The sequence below is a fragment of the Lissotriton helveticus genome, chromosome 8, assembly GCF_964261635.1.
Source record: "Lissotriton helveticus chromosome 8, aLisHel1.1, whole genome shotgun sequence".
Lineage (NCBI taxonomy): Eukaryota > Metazoa > Chordata > Amphibia > Caudata > Salamandridae > Lissotriton > Lissotriton helveticus.
The window spans coordinates 722,811,800-722,830,861 of NC_136069.1; the positions used below are offsets into that span (position 1 = coordinate 722,811,800).

A 19,062-nucleotide genomic window follows, 5' to 3' on the forward strand; every position below is an offset into this window, starting at 1 on the left:
ATGTACACACTGGCATAATAAAACGTGAGGGGGGCCTCCATCAAGGTACATGGAGGGGCACCCTCCAGACTCAATCAGGAGCTCTTCACCCAGAGTATTGTGCTGATTGCGGCCCCTAGAGTTGCCCCCCCCCCCCACACCGTAGGGGCTGCAAGGGCCTGTGTTAAGCCACTGGATGTACATGGAGAATACCGAGGAAAAGTCAGCTCATGACTGTACCTATGGTGGAGTACTTGCGAGAAGTGCATCATGGGAATTCCACCTGTGTATAACTAGTCGATGGAATTAGGGTTGTGCCCCCCACATCTTCCTTGCCGATGGAGAGGGAGCATTTGGTAATGAGCTCTTCCTCTTGTGATAGTGGCTTTATGCTGCTTGACCCATCTCAACGGTGGATAGACTTCTTAGGAAGGCTCCATGAATTACACCTTTCCTCCTGAATTGAAATGCTTACTCATGAATGTAGGGATGTCACTATAGCGATAGAGTAGGAATAGATTTAAATGCTCTTCATTCATCAGCCCTCGATGCAGGGAAATTGGGACTCTTGCTTCTTGATTGCTTGTATCCTCTTTCTCGAGCTAATAGATCTGTTAATGTTGCAGCATTTGAATTGGCTGTGTAGATTTGGCTTTCTGTTGTTTCCTTTGTATTTCTATACCCTCGTGTTAAGGTGTGTTTATGTTTAGTTATTTTAGGCTTTGTAATAAACGTAACCAACCTTTCTCAATTGTCCTTTGGTTATGTACCAGGAAGTGGTGTTTTTAAATTGACTGAGCATGAAGGATTTTCTTCCCTTCACACTTTCATGCTGCTTAAAAGACCTATTGGAGTGTGTCTCTAGAAAAGTTCCAGAATTACTAGAAACTGCCTTTTCAGTTGGTAGCAGAGTATGACGGTGCAGCGAGATCAGCAGTGGAATGATGAGTGAGTATTAACAGGATGTGTGTAGGATGTTAGATTGCGGGAATGGTTTGATTGTGTAATGTCTCGTGGTCCACTGATTGAGATTTGAGTTGCGTGTCCTGAAGTGGCCTAAAATCTCGAGATATTGAAAGTTGTAGAAGACACCGCGATTGTGATTGTCTGACCGGAGAACTAATGAGTTGTCGTGAGACGTCATTGGCAGTTCCACTTAAGACAGGGAACTTTCTGTGAATGGGACATATGGGAATCGACTAGTGGACCTTGTGTACAGGGGTTAACTATGCTGATTTGGGTGATCCACTCTGGTTGAGGGTTATGGTGTGTGAATGCACTTGAGTGGTTGAATTCTATCGATCTTTTAGAATGGCAGACAATTAAGAACTTAAGATGATTGTGTGAGCAGATGCGTAAAGAGAAATTGTGACAGAGGGTGAGCTGTTGCGAGGAGTGAGAGTGACATCACATTGTGCCACGCTGTGATAGGTCGGTTGGTGTAACTCCGCACTGGGATTGGTTGGGGATCAGTGGGAATACTCTGTGGCTGACAGCATCATTTTGCAGTATCAATTGAATAAATATTGCATTTTGTGGGGGAAAGTTCTGAAAGTGTCAGAAATCATGCGCTGCTTTAGGGTGTTATGGGATCTCTTCAGAGGTGATGAAGGGGTTGATACTCGATTGGGTGAAGAGGCACCACCTGAGGATAGTCCCACTCACTATATTGTGACAAAGGGTGGGCTCCATAATGTAATTTGGCTCCAAAATAGGCACAAAAGCACTGAATAGGAGGGGGAATTGTCATTTCCACGCTTTGGCACATTCAGGCTAGAGGTATTGAATCAACTTAGAGGTACGATGTTTGCCCAGACCCACACAGTTTGAGGTGTCAGATGCTGGATATGTGCAACTCATGCTAGACAAAGAGAAAAATATCAAGGGAGTATGAAGAAAACCATGAAGGCGGATAAGGATGCACAGTGGGATGCTAGGCTCAAGAGGTGGAGAGTGGATACCATTGAAGGAGAGAGGTCATACCCAGTATTGGTTGATGGAGAGACACAGGACAAGGACAAGGGGAGAAGGGCAAATGGGAGTGACATTGGTGAATCTGAAGACAGCCTATTGGATGGGTTGTTAGCTCGGCACTCACCACCTTCAGTTTACAATCAGGAGAAGTGGGACAAAGTCCGCATGGCACATATAATGTGGGAGGTGTATCAGCCCCAGTGGCTCCTGATCTTGGAGTCGTGGGAATGATATCAACAGGAACAAGGGGGATAGAAGTGTCCATCTTGGGAGGTATAAAACTGATTAGGGACAATGTTACTTCAAGGTTTCCAGAAGCTCTTACAGTGCTGGTTTTCATTAGACCTGTAGTTCCTGTTTATGACTCATGCCCAAACGGACCATAATAACAGTGAACAGAGCCAGAATAGTGAGCTGAGTGAAAATACCATCAACGCTCCAATGAAGGTGAAGCTAGTGGAGGTGGTGAGAATGAAGGCAGAATTAGATTAGATCATCAGTGGGAGTCTACTTCTAGACAGAGAAGAGATCTATGAGCCAGATGAATTGTTTTTTATGGCTGAGGATGTCACCTGGAGGGCAAGACAAGCACATGAGAAGTTGTCGGATTTGGCTCAGAGGTATGGGGTAGATTTATCTCGAGCGAAGGCATTGCAGAGAAATCACAGGCTTACTTATAGTGATCAAGAGTTAGTGGAAAAGAGATTGACCGGATTGAAAACACACATATGGGACTGGAAATAGGAATGAGGGCTTGGAGTATTCTGGATAAGTGGGAAGAGAGGTGGTCAAGGAAGAAGAGTGCAAGAAAGGTGACAGGAGAGACGCCTTTTCCAGGAGGGGGAACACAGGGAATATAGGCATAACCTTTTGAGGGAGGTGCCTGGTGAAGGGTATGTGCATGTCCCTTGAAGTCGGGGTGATCTTTCTGTGTTCAAGAATGATTTCCCAAGATTAAGGGCGAAACCTGCTGAGTGGCATAAGCAAGTATATTGCTTTGTTAAGATGTGGAAAGTGTTGTGGATCGATTTGAACACCTTGTTTGAAATCGTAATTCCTAGTGACCTATGGCCTGCTTGTAAGATAGATGTTGAGTAGCCTAGTGCTGAGCCAGAAAGGGACATAATTACTCATGGTCCTCCGCCCTTGGTCATGAAGAAGTATCATCAGGTGATCACATGTTTGCAGTCCAAAATAGCCCCTCAGGACATTGATTGGGTCAAGACAGATCAAATGACCCAGGAGCCTAAGGAGTCGCTACACACCTATTATGAAAGGCTGTTACAAGCCTTCAAGTAGTACAGTGGGTTAGATACCCTTGACCCTGGACTGAGGCCGGTGATCAGCCTCATGACCCAAAAGCATCTGATCGACTGGCAAAGCAAATCTGTGGACGAAATTCTACGGTATGCCAGGTACTGCAGCGATGAGGTGGATTCCAAACATGGGAGGCTAAAGGAGAAATTGATGTTAGTCCAAATGCGTAATGTCCAGAAAGGAAAACAGGTGCAGGGGATGATGGGAGCTGTAACTCGTTGTCAGGTTAATGCCCTAGGAGGTGTACAAGTACAACAAGTTGAAGGGTCAACAGGTCACGGAAGAGAGAGAGGCCTCCCTATAGACCCAAAGACAGAGATAGACGTCGCCACCCCGAAGAAATCCACTGCATGTCATATTTGTAACAAGATCAGACATTGGAAATTCGAGTAGGGAGGAGAAACTCATACAGATGGCAGACGGTGTGAATCGGTGACAGACAGTGACCAGGCACAGATTATTTAATGTGGGAGGGACTCAGAACTAATTAGTGCAAGTACCTCAGCCTCCAAGAATTCCACAGGGCAATCGGACATACCACCAGATGCCCTTGATGGAGTCTCTGGATGGATTTTGTTTGGAGCCATCCTCATGACGGTGCCTGAGGGGGAGGAAGACTTTTAACTTGGTGCAGTCTTAGAGGTAGTCCAGAATGGACCCTACATAGAAGCAGACGTGAATGGTCATCCCACTACATTCTTGATTGATACTGGTGCTACCCGTTCTACTGTGAGATCTGCAGTAGTCCAAAGCCTGCCCCTCTCTGGAAAATTGATCCAATTTGTAAGAGTTGCTAATAAAAAGATGACGAACCCTTTGACGGAGAGGTGCTGGTGAAAATCAGAACCTTCCAGGATCACCATCAGGTCGTGGTGTGTGATTCCAGCCCAGTATGTTTGTTAGGACATGATTTGTTGTGTAACCTGAATTGTACCATCTATTGCACACCAAAGGGAATTGAGCTGCACACCAATGATGAGGACATTGCTTCCAAAGTGGCAAACCAGAACCTTTGCACTACTATGTTTCCCTTACTGACATGCCACTGGATCTCAGAGGCACTGTCTCGCCAGTGGTGTGGGACTTCCCATACATAGCCCAAGATTTACAACTGTGAACAATTCAGCATACTAGTGGTTTTTAGGTGTCGGAAGTGAAATTAGTTGGCATAATAATATATAAATTATTATTCTGTGGCATTTTTGATTTGTGCCCAACAATTCAATTCTTTGCACACCCACTTGCAGTATTGCAGAAGGGGCAGCACAAGCATCAGGTCAGGGGCCCCTTCTGTAATACTGCAATACACACAAAGCGGGTGCCAACGCCTGTTGTGTCCCCGGGGCACTTTCTGTAATACAGCCCTTGAAGGACAACCGCAGCATGCCCTTTGAGACTGGAGATTGCACATTCAACACTTTTGCCGCAGATTGCCTTGTTCTAGGAAGCAATTGCCACTGTAAGAGATATGCTCATGGTATTTCCTGGTTTAGATTATTGATTAGTTGGTTTATAGTTCATCAGAGTGTTGTTGTGGCAAGTTCAATATTGGGGCGTTTGTTCCCTGACTTAATCAGCGTGACCTGAATTTACAAGCTTGATTTCAAATGCTGACTCGTGCATCTGTTATCATCTTGAAATGCAGTCCAATGTCTGCCTAGATCCAAACACAAATGTGTTTATCTAAAGCTCGTATGTATGTCAGCTGAACTGTATAAGTAATTGAAATTACTCTTCCTGTTTTCACTTTCTACCCAGAACCTAGGGAGTGGTCGGACACATTTTCTTGTCCTCCCACTCCCCAAACACCCACCCAGTTTGCTTTCTGGGCAGATTGGCATGTCATAGCCCTGTGAAAGACACTTGGTCACAAAATGCTTTAAAGCAGTTCATGCCTTTCCCTGGCGTTCTTCCTGCTTCACATTACCATGTTAGTTCAACAGTTGCTTCCCCAGGAGGATGATGTATCTATCACCTCACCAGTCCTCTTTCCAGAAATTCAGGTCGGGCTCACCATAGCTATGTCAAGTTAATATAATCCTAAATCACATGACCAAGGCACCATGGGCCAAAGCAAAATGCCTCAACACCTTTCCCATGTATGTCTTTGCCGTTTGTCTGCCTCCACTGGGGAAACGTAGTTTACAACGCGGTCGTTACATCGCGATGCCATTACATCACGGTTTTAAGAACGCAAGTCGTTACAACGACTTGCGCTGGATGGCGCTCTAGGACAAGGAATAGTATAATTTATTATCCAACACCTTCCCGATGGTATGTAGACTGGAGTTGGAATAGTAAATTATACTACTCCTAAGTTCAGCGCCCTCCAACGCAAGTCGTAACGACTTGCATTGTAAAAACCGCGATGTAATGCCATGCGATGTATTAGCATGCGTTGTAATGTCATACAACCCTCCACTGTCCTGTCAATACAAAAGCCAGTTCCCTCTGGGATCAGTGTCACTCCATATGCCTCCTGTGCTCACAATGTGCCTAGCACACAGAGCGGATAGCTCTAAATCTGTTGGGTGGTCACATGAACCCAGATCACATAAGGTGGTTCTTCCTTTAATCCAAAACTCCCAATGAATAAGCTGTTGCCCATATGTCCCATCAAAGGGTCAAACCAGGTGATGGCTAAAGCCTGTGTGATCCCTGTAGTACCTCTATTAGGATCTGTCAGGAACTTGTAGTATTTAGGGCCAGAACCCTTACCCTATATCCCTTGGGTAACCCACACAAGTGTCCTAGACTGTAATCTCATGCAACTTGGTACTTCTCTTCCCCACATCCGCATCCCTTGGCCGGGCACAACTAGCATCTACACAACAACAAGCAGATGAGTAGAACGCCCTCTTCCCTAAACTGCTAATTATATTCCATCATACCAAAAACACATTACGTTGAATATAAAGGCTCATGATGTACTGCAGAAAGGACCTCCTGGTGGGTAGGTTGAACTTCCCAAACCGTGTTCCAGGACTAAGTATTCAGCATGCCGCAACCATTAGCATAAACTACAATTCCCAAACATCAGAAGTTACCTTAGATAGATACTTACTAACCCAACACAAGCAATACCAATAAGATGTATATGACACATTTCAATATGCAAGAAGCACCAGACAGACTATTCCCCAATCTGATGAACCTCACAGCTAGAGGAAAAACAAGGCACAAATATTAATAGAAGTACATAGAATAATATGAACTTGATGAATGCCAAATAACACCCCTGATTAATTAACTGAATATCATTTTGTAACATTGCAATTGGACAGATACCAGGCAGGCAATGTTTTGACTTCCCATAACTTTAGGATACAATATATCCTTGAACAATATAGACTCATAGACTCATTTCTATCTCCAGTGTCCTTAGAGATAATCCTGCTTCTCTTTCTAAATTAACCAGGAGGCCTTGGGAAGCCTTTCTTCAATGTCTCCAGATGTGTTCCAAAGAAACTTCAGCTTATCTTCCTTCAAGATATCAAAATATTCATAGCCAGCGCCTCCACTCCAGCTCCCAGGTCTGGACTCCAAGACTTTGGTGAGGCTCCTTTCATGAGCAAGCTGCGGAGGAAATTGACCATTTACTTGGTTCTGTGCATTGTCACATGACCTCTGTCAATTGCCTTCACCACAGTGCTAGCAAAAGCCATGCCTTCTCCTCTGATCACTTTGGGCTGAATATTATAATTATGCAGGAGAGGTGTGGCGCAGCGGCTCTTGCACCAGCCTCAGCTCCTCATCATGTAACTCTTGGCAATAGCTCACTTAATCTCCCCAATGGCCCCAGTGCCTTGAAACCTTAAGGGGTGGTATGTTCGCGCTTTACAAATATGGATTATTTTTATTGTCATGACCAGCACTCTTGGAGACCGTGCATTGTTCTCTTCAAACTTAGTCATGGCTCATGCGCTCACCAGGGTTCCAGCTTGACCGGCTGCTCACAGTTCTCCAGCGATGCAGGCAGAACTGCGGCCCTCAACAGAGCAGTGATGGGGCTTGTGAGTGGTGTATGAACCCGGCACACATGATCCTTGAATTCAAATAGAGCAATATGCAACCCTCACAGTACACTAACACCAACCAGGCCTCAGGACCCTTTCCTATCCTGTACCACAGTCACTTTAATTGAAGCCGAGACAAATTGTATGTGTGATGTATAGTGCAACGCACAAGCAACGTGTGGAATGTTTGGAGAAATGAAGGCGTTTCTACTTTTAGTGCCTTCTTCAAGGACACATTATATTTCTATGCAAAGCCTGGTTGGGCTATCTTAGTAGATCAGTCTTTACATTTAAAACTATGAGTGCTTGCCCTGAATTGCCCAATCACAATCATGTAATGCCCCTTGGTACAAACTGGCATAAAGCACTATGAGCACTGAGAAAAGGGCACCCTTCATGTGGAAAATACCTTTTGCGATGGAAAGTAAACCCCGCTGCAAGAGTTGCGCAACTTTGCGTTACTTTGCCTCTGTATAAACCCTTAGTGAATCTGGCCCTCGGTGTCTCTCGTTAGGCGGCGCTGCACAGAGTAGTCTCAGCCTTGCAAGCAGACCTCACCTCAATGCAGGGGCATCTGCAGAAAAGTTTTTTGGAGGGGGGGGGCATAATTAAAAAATATTCAAGATTGTGCATCGCGATCTTTTTATTTATTTATTTTTTTTTTTTATTGAACGTAGCAATAGGTAGCCGATGGTACAAAACATATTTCACTTAAAATTTCAATATTAATACATTTCAATATATTTCTAAAAAACCTTTCGATATCAGACAAGAGATAAAAAAATAAATAAAAAAAAGATAAGAGGGAGCGAGATTCATCGAGATAATAATCATATCTTGATGAAATGCATAAATGCATCGCGATCTTGAAATTCTTTCAAAGGGCAAGTGAAAAATCCAGGATCAGTGGGGGAGGGTCCCAGGATCAGTGGGGGAGGGTCCTGGGGGAGGGTCCCCCCTTTACCATCCCCCCCTGCTTACAGATGCCCACGCCTCAATGGAGACACTTTGTCAACCTTGGAGAAAAGTCCTGTAACAGAGAGCACAACACAGCCAGACTATGAGTATTCTAGGGGGGCAATCTTTCTGAGACATGACCAGCACATTTGATACTGTGTTTAATGTGTTGCAGCTCTGCCTTGTCTTCAGTGGGGCTGCATCAGGTCACTTTGGTGCAGCTGGTGCTTTGCTGCTAAAGCAAACTCCCTGTGTACTCCTTTCAGAAATATTTGCTCAGAGACAGTCTATTACTTTTTAGGGAGTGGAGCTGCAAGCTGTCACTCTTGTGAAATCTTGCATGGGTTTATGCTCTGTATTTGGAAATGTCACCAGAAAAACTAATACATTTTGCAAGCTAAAGGTAAATAAAAAATGTGAATGTTCCTAAAGGTTCCAACCACACTGGCCCTTGCTTAAGTGATGAAAAATGAGTCGGCTATTTTTAATTTATGATCTAAATATTATTCTGCTAGGCCTTCGCTCTGATTTGATCAAACCAATCATCCATTGTAAATCAAAATCCAGAATGTCAGTAGCACTGGTTTATTTATGACTCCACTCCCGCTGCTCCTACTCCATAAATTACTCCCTTCTGCGATTTCTGAACTTTTTAGCTCCAATCAACTAGGCAAGTCAAGTCAAATGTTATTGTTTTAGTTAATTAAAACCATAGCAATGTTAATTAAAACCATAGCAATGTTTACAAAAAAGTAAAACACATTTTATTTACTGACAACTTCAAAAATGAATCTGAAAGGTTTATTTCCAATTGAGCCATCATTTCATCGATGATTTCTGTGCATCCTTACATTATATATAATAAATGGTGCAGGTACGAGTGCTTTATAGAAAGAAACATTTCCATCCCAGTGGATTGGGACGTGTGGGAAAGTACCAGTTCAAAGCAATTATGAATGCAAAATAAATACCGACAGTAAAACTTTCCAGGTCCTGAGATTATAAAGTAAATTTCCAAGCCTCTAGTGTAGACTGCAGAGAGTCAATGCCGGAAACTGAACAAGGGGTCGATCACAACACCTAACTGCAAGCCACTGGGCTTTTTATCTAATCCGCTTGTGACTTGTGGCACCACACGTAGTGCACATTGGCACAAGTGAGACCACTTGTGTCTGCAAGACAAGGAAAATCCGTGTCCCTGTGTGCAGCATCACTAAAATGGTTTTAAAAGACGCAAGGTTTCAGAACTTTTGGTCCTTCTGAGGAACTTTGCTGATAATGTACGAGTGAGTGAATATATGAATGAATGAGTGAGCGTGTGAAAGGTAGGGTGAGTGAATGAATACATGTGCGATGAGTGGGTGAATGAATGAGTCGTGAATGAATCAGGAAGTGAGCAAATGAGTGGGAGATTAAGGTGTCGATTCCGATCCGGTAAAATGCGCTCCGAATGGTCGTACGGAGAGTTTTTTCCCCGTACGAATCGTATCCGTAGACGTCCCGTACGTACGATGAAGTACGATCCGTACTAGGTGCCGAACTCCGTACGAGTCGTACAGGACTCCGTACGACTCAAATCTCTGTACGAATCTCACTCGGAACCCGCTGTACGCGACATCGCGGCACGTTTTTACGACCCAGCAAGTACGATTCGTGTCGGGTACGCGCCGTACGACCCTTTTCCTACGGGAGCCGAAAACAGTCGTAGACGCAGAGTTCGCGCCGAAACAGGTACGGAACGCCCCCCCGGGTACGGCACGTACCCCCCATGATCGCAGGGGTACGCGGCGTACCCCTGTGGTCATGCGGGGTACGTGCCGTACACCCAGCGTACATGGGGTACGCACCGTACCCCATGTACAGTGGGTGTACGGCACGTACCCCATGTACGCTGGGTGTACAGCACGTACCCCGCATGACCACAGGGGTATGCCGCGTACCCCTGCGATCATGGGGGGTACGCGCCGTACGGTGTGTAGGTGATCGTGCGCTTTTCCGTACGAATCGACATGTACCGTACGAATCGCGTACGGGTCGGCCGATTGGGATCGGAATCGTCCGGTCGTACGGCGTCTGTACGAGTCGTACGGAAACGGCTCCGGATACGATTCGTACGGACGGGGATTTTACCGGATCGGAATCGACCCCTAAGTGTGTGAGTGATAAAGTGGGTGAATGACTGACTGGATGGGTGAGTGTTTGAGTGAGTTAGTGAATGAGTGACAATGCCCAGATGCACTGCTTGCTCACGCTATTAGTAAGACACGTGATGGCGGCAAGAAAACAAAGTTAGGGAGTGAAGAGGTTGTGCCCTTCAAGGGCTCTGGGGTGGATGCGTCCTCCTCAGTGCGATTACTTTAGAAACAAAAGGATCCACCTCAAAGAGGCCGGAAGGGAAGTATGTCCAGAGGTTTGGTAGGGCATACACTGTGTTTGTTAAAATACCCCTCACACACCAAAAGGGCCCTTGGTGTCATGCTTCATTATAGGGGTCTTCCCGCCCCGCTGCGGGACGGGCCGTGCTACAATTAGCGACTACGCTGGGGTACTGCTATTGTAGTGCTATGTGTGGTGTATATGTAGTGAGAGAAAGGGTCAGGGGTGGATGAGATGTGTGGCTTAAAAAGTACCTGGCCTTATGGACTAAAGAAATGTTATTCACTCACAGGCTGGTACTGTTAAAAAAGGTGGTTCAGAGACTTTTTTCTAGGCCATAAGATTGCTGGTGAGGACAATGCACAAGTGAGTCTAAGCGAGCCCCTGAGGACGCAGACATTCACAGCGCTCCCAGATCGGTCACATTGTAGCCTAGGCGCTACCTTTGGCAAGGAACTGCTTCAAGCCACTGACCTGAATGCACCTGATTCCAGTGTGCACACACCCATCACTTGGGAGGCAACGGTGAGACGTAAACCTCTTCATGAGGTCAAATACGAAAGCTTCTAATTTTGTTTTTATCTAGGATTACAACACAGTCAATATAATGCGAATGAAATCGTAGCCTCATCTGTGGTTGATTTCTATTCAGGGATTTGGGGCTTTGTCTACTCTAGGACAATGTTAAATCTTCGCAAATTCCTGCCAACTTTCAACACTCAGCGCACTTTAGTTACTTGGCTGTCGTTCCTCATCTGATCATGGGATGGAGCTACCAATGGGGTAGCAGGTGCAGTAGCACCGGGGCACAAGAGCCTAAGGGAGCCAAAGCACCCCTATCATTGCTATAAATCACCCTACACCAGAAGCCAGGGTGAATTTCTTTGCTTGTGTTAGGACCCATGATTTCCTTGCTTCGCCACCGTCTCATTATTCAATAAGAGTGGACATTGCAGAGTCTGACTGCCCTGTATCCATTGATAGATGGGATGGGGAACCTCTTTCCACTCTGAGTCGCCACACAGATTGCAAAAACATTTGTATTAGGACTCATACAACCTCCCTCAGTGCAAACACACCACCCAGTGGGAAAATATGGACAGTTGTGCCAAAGGAGAATAGCTTTTACTGCCAAAGTTGAGCACTCTGTCTGTGAACTGTACCCATCAGACTGTGCTTAATTTGTGCAGGCGCTGAGGCAGCGCTCAATTTTGGGGACTAGGACTTATTTTTCATCATCAGATTTTGACTAGGGGTGAAACCACTCTGCTTTATGCAGGCTTGCCCCACATTTGGCGGGTCTGTCAGATTAGATACACCTATCTGGAATGGGGACCAACTATCCCACTTTTTGCTGGTCACTGCTAGTTGTCAGGTAGGACACCTCTCAAAGCCTAGCAGGGTGTCCATCTCGCGCTATTTCTGTCCTGTAAGATGTGCGAAAGAGGGGCCTGTCTGTGGCTCGGAGTGAGGCAATACAGAATGAATGAATGAATATTAGTCTTCTAAAGTGCGAACTTTGTCCAAAGGCGTCAAGGCACTGCGGATAGAGCCAGAGGTCGCAGGTACATAGAGGCTCCCTACGGGAAACATCCTTTACAACGCAACTTTTACCACGCAGTGCCTTTACGACTCAACTATTACAAGGCATGTCATTACAACGCATTGCGCTGGGGGGCGCTCTAGGATAGGGAATGGATTTAATTTACTATCCAACACCTTCCCTACTATCCACGGGCACTGGAGTTGGAATAGTAAATTAAACTATTCACTATCCAGCACCCCTAAGCGCTATGCGTTGTAACAGCGTGCGTTGTAAAAACTGCGATGTAAAGGCATGCGTGGTAAAAGCATGCGTTGTAATGTCATACATCCCTCCCTACACCTGCAGCACAGGAGGGGTCTGGTACAATGCAGCGTAAGGGACACATTCACATTTAGAGATACTAATTGAACGTGGGCACCTGCAATTAAAAAAAACCTGAATATGAGCATGAAAAATATGCTGGGGCCTGTTATGTTATGTTATGTTAAGGGGGTGCTTATAAAGCGCACTGTCACCGTGAGTTTCATGGCGCTGATTGGGTGCTGAAAGGAACAGAGGGACTTTAACTAGATTGTGGGAAGAGCCAGGTTTTTAGTGATTTGCGGAATTGGATGAGAGTGTTAGAAGTCCTAACTGGGAGAGGAAGGGAGTTCCAGAATTTGGGGCCAAGGTAGGCGAATCTCCGACCACCAGATCTGCAGAGTTTAATGGAAGGGACAACCAAGAGGTGTAAGTGTGATGATCTGAGGTTACGTGAAGGACAATAGGGCCGAATGAGGGATTTCAGGAAAGAGGGGCAAGAGCCAGAGAGAGACTTAAAAATAAGGCAGCCCTAAGGCTGACAGGGAGCCAGTGCAATTTGATGAGGAGGGGTTTGGCAGACTGCCATTTTGGTATCCCGAGGGCCAATCTCGCCGCCTGTCCTGGGAATATGCTCTTGGTGGTTATTTCTTCCATTAAAATGCACACATGTTGTCAAATCAGGGGACAAAACACAGGTTTTGCCCAAGATCAAACAGGTGGTAAGGTCGGAGACCCAAGATAGTAAAGCAGTACTGCTAGTTATAAAGGCTAGACCACAGACCATAAAAGTAGAGGCTCTATGATGGAACCACGTATGCGATTATATTGCATGCCTTAACAACGTGGTCTTTACCACGACCTCGTCTTTACCACTCATTCCTTTAAAATGAATTTTGTTGTAAAGGCATGATTGTTAAAGGCATATGTGTGGTAAAGCTCACCCCCAGCCCCCCGCCCTGAGCCCAAAATTCAAGTTCCCGGTCCTACAAACAACCCATCCCTAAAAGCTACCTGACCCCCAGCCCTAAAAAAATGACCCCAACCCCAGTCTGAAAACACCCCAGCTCCGCACCCTGGGCCCTGAAACCGACACCCAGCCCTAAAATCAACCCCAACCTTAACCCCTTCGCTGTGGCTGCAATTCCGCCGCAGTGGTAGGGGGGAGGGGGGCTGCGTGGCGCTCCCATGCTCGTGACGGAACCGCTCCATCACGAGCCTCAGGCGCGCTGTGCTTGTGACGGAGCGGTTCCGTCACGGCCCCGCCTGCTCAATGGAACGTCCAGCACCCGCGCGAAATCAGCGCCACGCAGGCGCGCCGAGCGGGCCGTGACGGAACCGCTCCGTCACCAGCACAGCGCGCCCGAGGCTCGTGACGGAGCGGTTCCGTCACAAGCATGGGAGGGGTTAAAAACACCCCAGCCCCCCACCAATATATAGACAAGCTATTTTTTCTTTACCATGAAAGTTCTCACAGCTGTTAGATTGATTCTCAACGCCCCCTATGTAAAGAGAGTAGCAGAAGAACAAGTACAGAAGGTGATGGCCCAAGAGCATACAATTTGGTACAATGGTTTCCATCTGGCCTCTAGGCTAAAACTGGGGTGCCAATGATTCTGATGGAAAAGCCAAGGGACTATCCTTCTCAGGAAAATGTCCAATATTGTGGGCCACGTCCAGATGTATCATCCAGAGTTAATATTAGCGTATTTAGATAAATTGGTAAAGCGACGATTAGATATTAAGTTTAATGGCGATGTCTGCCCCCTCCAGTGGATTGCTCTTCTTAGCAGTACTGACAGGAATTTATTTTATAGCACTCGCTACCTGTATTGGCCATATTTCAAAGCTCCCCCAATATTTTCAGATAATAGGAAAAATACAAAAGTAGATTGCGAAGTCTTTTCTTTAGGTCCTTGGACCGAAGTTGGGTCCTGGGCAGTATCTGTGGTGAGTTCTGTTGTTTACCATTTGTTTCAGGTGTGACTATTTCCTTCCACTTGAATGACAGAGTTATTCATTTTGTAAACTCGTTTCTCCAAAGTTCCCAATAGCAAGTATCCAAGGTTTACTCCAGGGGGCGGAAAAGGGGTTGAAACTCAAGTACAGCATGACAAAGTAATCACACTGTACGCACATCAATCAGAGTTATATCTTTTAAATGGGTCTGATTCATAAAAGGAGGTTATGGAATTAGAAGCCAAAGTGAGCTCAGTAACTCATAGCCCCCACCCCGCCAAAAAAAAAACTTCTGATTCCTGCATATAAGGAAGGTGTCTCTATGCGGGCACACCGTCCCGTGAAGTGAGAATCGAAATTATGCAGCCTTTTAATTTGTCAGCACTAGGGTTGAATAGCGCCAGCTGTGGAGTTCCAAGAACAACCTTGGCCCCCCTGCACTTAATATTACTTATTCACTTATGTAGGTATGTATGTATGTATTTATCTATTCATTTATGTATCTATTTGGCTACAAATTAAGCATCGTCTAGTGCACACATTATGAAATTCAGACAACAGCTAATCCTGCAATTGCTACTAAACGAATTAATGTGGAAAATTCGAACCAACAAAATACAAGACAGTAAGGTAAATTCACTCTGTAAGAGGGGATGCCTCAGCAGACACATTCTGCACTCAAGACAAGAAGTGAGGAAACTGCAGGAGTGAACCAACGAGAGAAGTTGGCCTAACGGCTAGAGCGGTCGACCTTGAAACTGGGGAACCGGGTTCGAGTCTCGGCAGTGACGCTGAACGTCCTGTGATTCTGGGCAAATCACTGAATATTCCTGTGCCAAACAATAAATGTATTCTCTTGTAACAACTGGTGCTGTGTAAAGCGCTCTGATACCTTCGGGTTAAGTTTGCGCTATAAAAAAACTCTGTAAAATAAAAATAAACAAAAACACGTACCCATGGTGGCAGTGCTGCAGAGAGCCTTTCCCTGGACTCCTGACTGGGACGGATGCTACGCCGACTGGCCGGCTCCGGGGTGGGTGGTTTTCTTTAAGGTTTCAGTCACCTGGCCTCCATCCAGGGACCATTCAGATGTCTGCCCGGGAAGGAGTGCGCGGTCCGTTTTCTGCCCTCTTCCCCTGCCTGCCTCCTGGCGAAGGATCACCCACCGGGCTCCTCCCCTGAGACTCCGGGGCAGGGTCCAGAGGGGAGGCTCGGGCATCAGTCAGGGCAAGGGAGGGGGGAGTGGCACTGATAAACCCGGCATGAAATCTGTGTGCTGCAGCAAGATTCAGGAGATATGCTGCTCAGTGACGACGAGCAGCCGGGAGGCCATGCTGGGCCATCACGAGACACCTGTGCCCTCCAAGGGGTACCGGAGAGACGGTTGACCATTGGCTAACACGCAAGACGGTTGACATGGCTCCCCATCCTACCCATTCATTTCATGGCACCTGAAGCTGTCAAGTGTGCTTGTTTTAACAATGCAAAGAGAGGCAACACAGCAGTTATATTTTGAAGTTTGTTTTGTGAAATGCTCTTCCTGCCCACGAGAACGCGTTTCGGTAAATCTGCCTCCATCAGAAATGTTCTTGCTGTGTTTTGGTGGGCGTTTGGGAGCATGCGATTGATCGAAGCGCAGTTTCACGCCTATTTCTTTGATTTCGGAAGGTTTATTGTGCTGCTCTTTGGAAATTGCGACCATATCAGTTTGATTCCCATTTTGTTGATCCAGCACCTATGTGCTATAAAGAATGACGCAGTTCGGGGGACGTAAACAGAAGTGCTGGGCAGTTATCCATTAGCACTGGGGAACGTTGAGCTGATACCTGACCCTTTCCCATCAGTGATGCACCAACACCTGCACACTGGCAAATGCCAATGTTATTTTTGCACTACTCATTGGTGTGTAAGTCAGGGCAGGACTAGTTCAAAAGTGAGAAACCCAATGCCTTTGCAATTCACATATTATGACTGTGCTCAAAGAGACGCCAGGACACGCTAATTCTTGGGAAAATCATTGGAGATTCCTAGAGGCAGATTGTAATTGCATTTATATAACGCTTACTACCCCTGGCGAGGTGTTGAAGCGCTTTTTCAGTGAGTAGCACGCTACTCGGAAACCCAAGAAGGATTAGTGTTGAATTAGTATAGTGAAATATGAAAGCAATTTGAGTGGTGGATAGGTTAGTCAGTTATTTGGATTCAGAAGGATAGTGGAGGGATAGAAGAGGGGAAAAAAGTTTGCATTTATATAGCACTTGTTACCCCTGATGTGGTGCTGAAGTGCTTTTTTTTATGAGTAGCACGCTACTGCGGAACCCATAAAGGATTATTGGTGAATTAATATAGTGAAATATGAAAGGAATTTGAAGGGTGGATATTAGTCAGTTATTTGGATTGAGAAGAATCGCGGCAGGATAGAAGAGGGGAAAAATATATGCATTTATATGCCGTTTGTTACCAATAATGGGGCGTTGAAGCACTTTCTTGGTGAGTAGCATGCTTCTCCGGAACCCATAAGGATTAGTGGTGAATTGGTATATTGAAATATGAAAGTAATTTGATATTAATCAGTTATTTGGATTGAGAAGGATAGAGGAGGGAAAAGGTTTGCATTTATATAGCGCATGTTATACCTGTTAGGGTGTTGAAGTGCTCTTTTGGCGAGTAGCACGCTACTCCGGATCCCATTAAAAGGATTGGTGTTGAATTAGTATACTGAAATATGAAAGTAATTCGAGTGGTGGATAATATGGTAGTAGAATTCGCGCTGCATCAGAAAACCTTAGCGCTAATCTGCGTACATGAAACTAAATAGCGATGCGTCATATTTACAACGTGAGGCATCGTGAACCAGCGCATGCACAAAAATAGTCTTGCATGGCAGCACACAACGTATGTGCGTCATGCATGTACTTAAATAAAAAAATGCCAAAACACTGCAAAAGGATGTTGGCTATTTTGGTGAAAGTCCAAACACAAGAAATGGCAGAGAACTTTCCCCCAAAACCCATTCCTGTAATGCAGCAGTCAGAAGAGGATCCAGCTACCAGTATCTCCATGTTTTCTCTGTTTGTAGATTCTTTCCTCCCACTGCCTTTTCTTTTTTGCCAGTACAACTATCCGCTGATGGTGACGGACAATAACAATATCCATGGTTGCCATAGCCAGTAGATAATTGTTGTGCTCCTGCTGGTAGATCTCCCAGTAAATGGCTCCAGCTCTTTTCGCACCTGTTTTGTACCTGCACTATTCTTTCTGTGCTGCTTCGTGTCGTTTTGCGTGACTCTTGTAAATACCTGGGCCTACAGGGTTTTGGAGCTTTTGGCGTGTGTAACGCCCTGACACACCCACTCTGCATACATTAAACCAGCTTTGGCGCAGAGAGATGCAAAACAGTTTGTGCGTCACGCTAACTTTAAAATATGGCGCGAAAACGTACTTGCGCCTATCTGAAAATTTATGCTAGGTTTTGCGCCGCTTGGCGTCATGTGAGCGCAAGCGTAAACTCTTTTAAAAATCCGCCCACTAGTGTGATAAAAATAAAATGCAACATGTTTTTTTTTACACATTTCCCAGTTTGGTTTTATGAGGGCAATAATTCTATGTTTACAGCCGTCCCAAACTGTTTTTCATGGAGAAACTGTATCCTTGAATTTGAGTTTTCTTAAACAGCCGAGAAATAGTGTACATTATGTAGTATGTAGATTGATGGAAATTACTATAAAATCCTATGTACCACCTACTTAACAGTGAATTGAAAAGAGAAGAAATATGAATAAAGGCAAACCACCAAACCAGCAGCACAGTCGAAGCCCAAACAAAGGGAAAGCAAACCACCAGGGGGCAACCAGTACAACTAAAAACCCAGTCAGAGGGAACACAGACTGACAGCCAATAACCAGCACACCAAAAAACCAGGAAAGTGGAGAGCGAGACACCGAATAAAATCCACTACAAACGAAATCCAGACTAAAGGAAAGTGAATCACCAAACAATAAACAGGACAACCTATCCCCAGACAAACTGAAGGAAATCGCCCAAGCACCAACCAGCACAACCTCGAGAACCAGATAAAGGGAAAGTGAAACAAAGGGGAAAACGAACACCAAGAAATAACCAGCAAACCAAACCTGTCTAGATGATAAAGCCAGAGAGAAGTTGCATGATAGTCAGGATATGTTTAATCTGTTTTCACTTCACAGGTGAATGTTCTACTAATATGGACAGTTAATATGTCCCATCCGACACAAGTATTCTCGCTGCCGTCTTTCATCAGAAGAATTCCCTCTCTGTCAATATTTAAAATGGAAGCCAAAACCTTCCTAATGGGCAAGTTTCTGCCATAAATCATGCATTGCACACACCACTCAGCGGCTTTGCTTATTTTTTGTTGACGCTAGAGTTTGGATCGACTGGCCGCTATCCATCTCGTACTGACCTTGTACTCCCACAAATGTATTTGCTGGAATTCTCTGCATAATGATCATCTGCAAACTCACCAGTACTCTCACTCCAAACTGTAATTTGCAAATTAGCCATTTCAAATGTATTCATCAAGTCTACCACACACCAATTAAACTGCACAGTTTTGGTCTTCGAGAATCAAGCATAGCAAGCGCTGCGGCCAGTTAGATG

The 19,062-nt window shown here is 45.4% G+C and overlaps 1 protein-coding gene across 1 annotated transcript in view; it reads right to left on the reverse strand.

The window, feature by feature from the left end:
* Positions 1 to 15,674, reverse strand: part of SLC15A1 (solute carrier family 15 member 1) — a 120,827-nt gene extending 105,153 nt beyond the window's left edge. The window contains exon 1 of the mRNA XM_078657518.1: positions 15,375 to 15,674. The gene's annotated coding sequence lies outside the window, so the exon portion shown is untranslated. The remainder of the gene's footprint in view (positions 1 to 15,374) is intronic.
* Between the last annotated feature and the right edge of the window lie 3,388 nt (positions 15,675 to 19,062).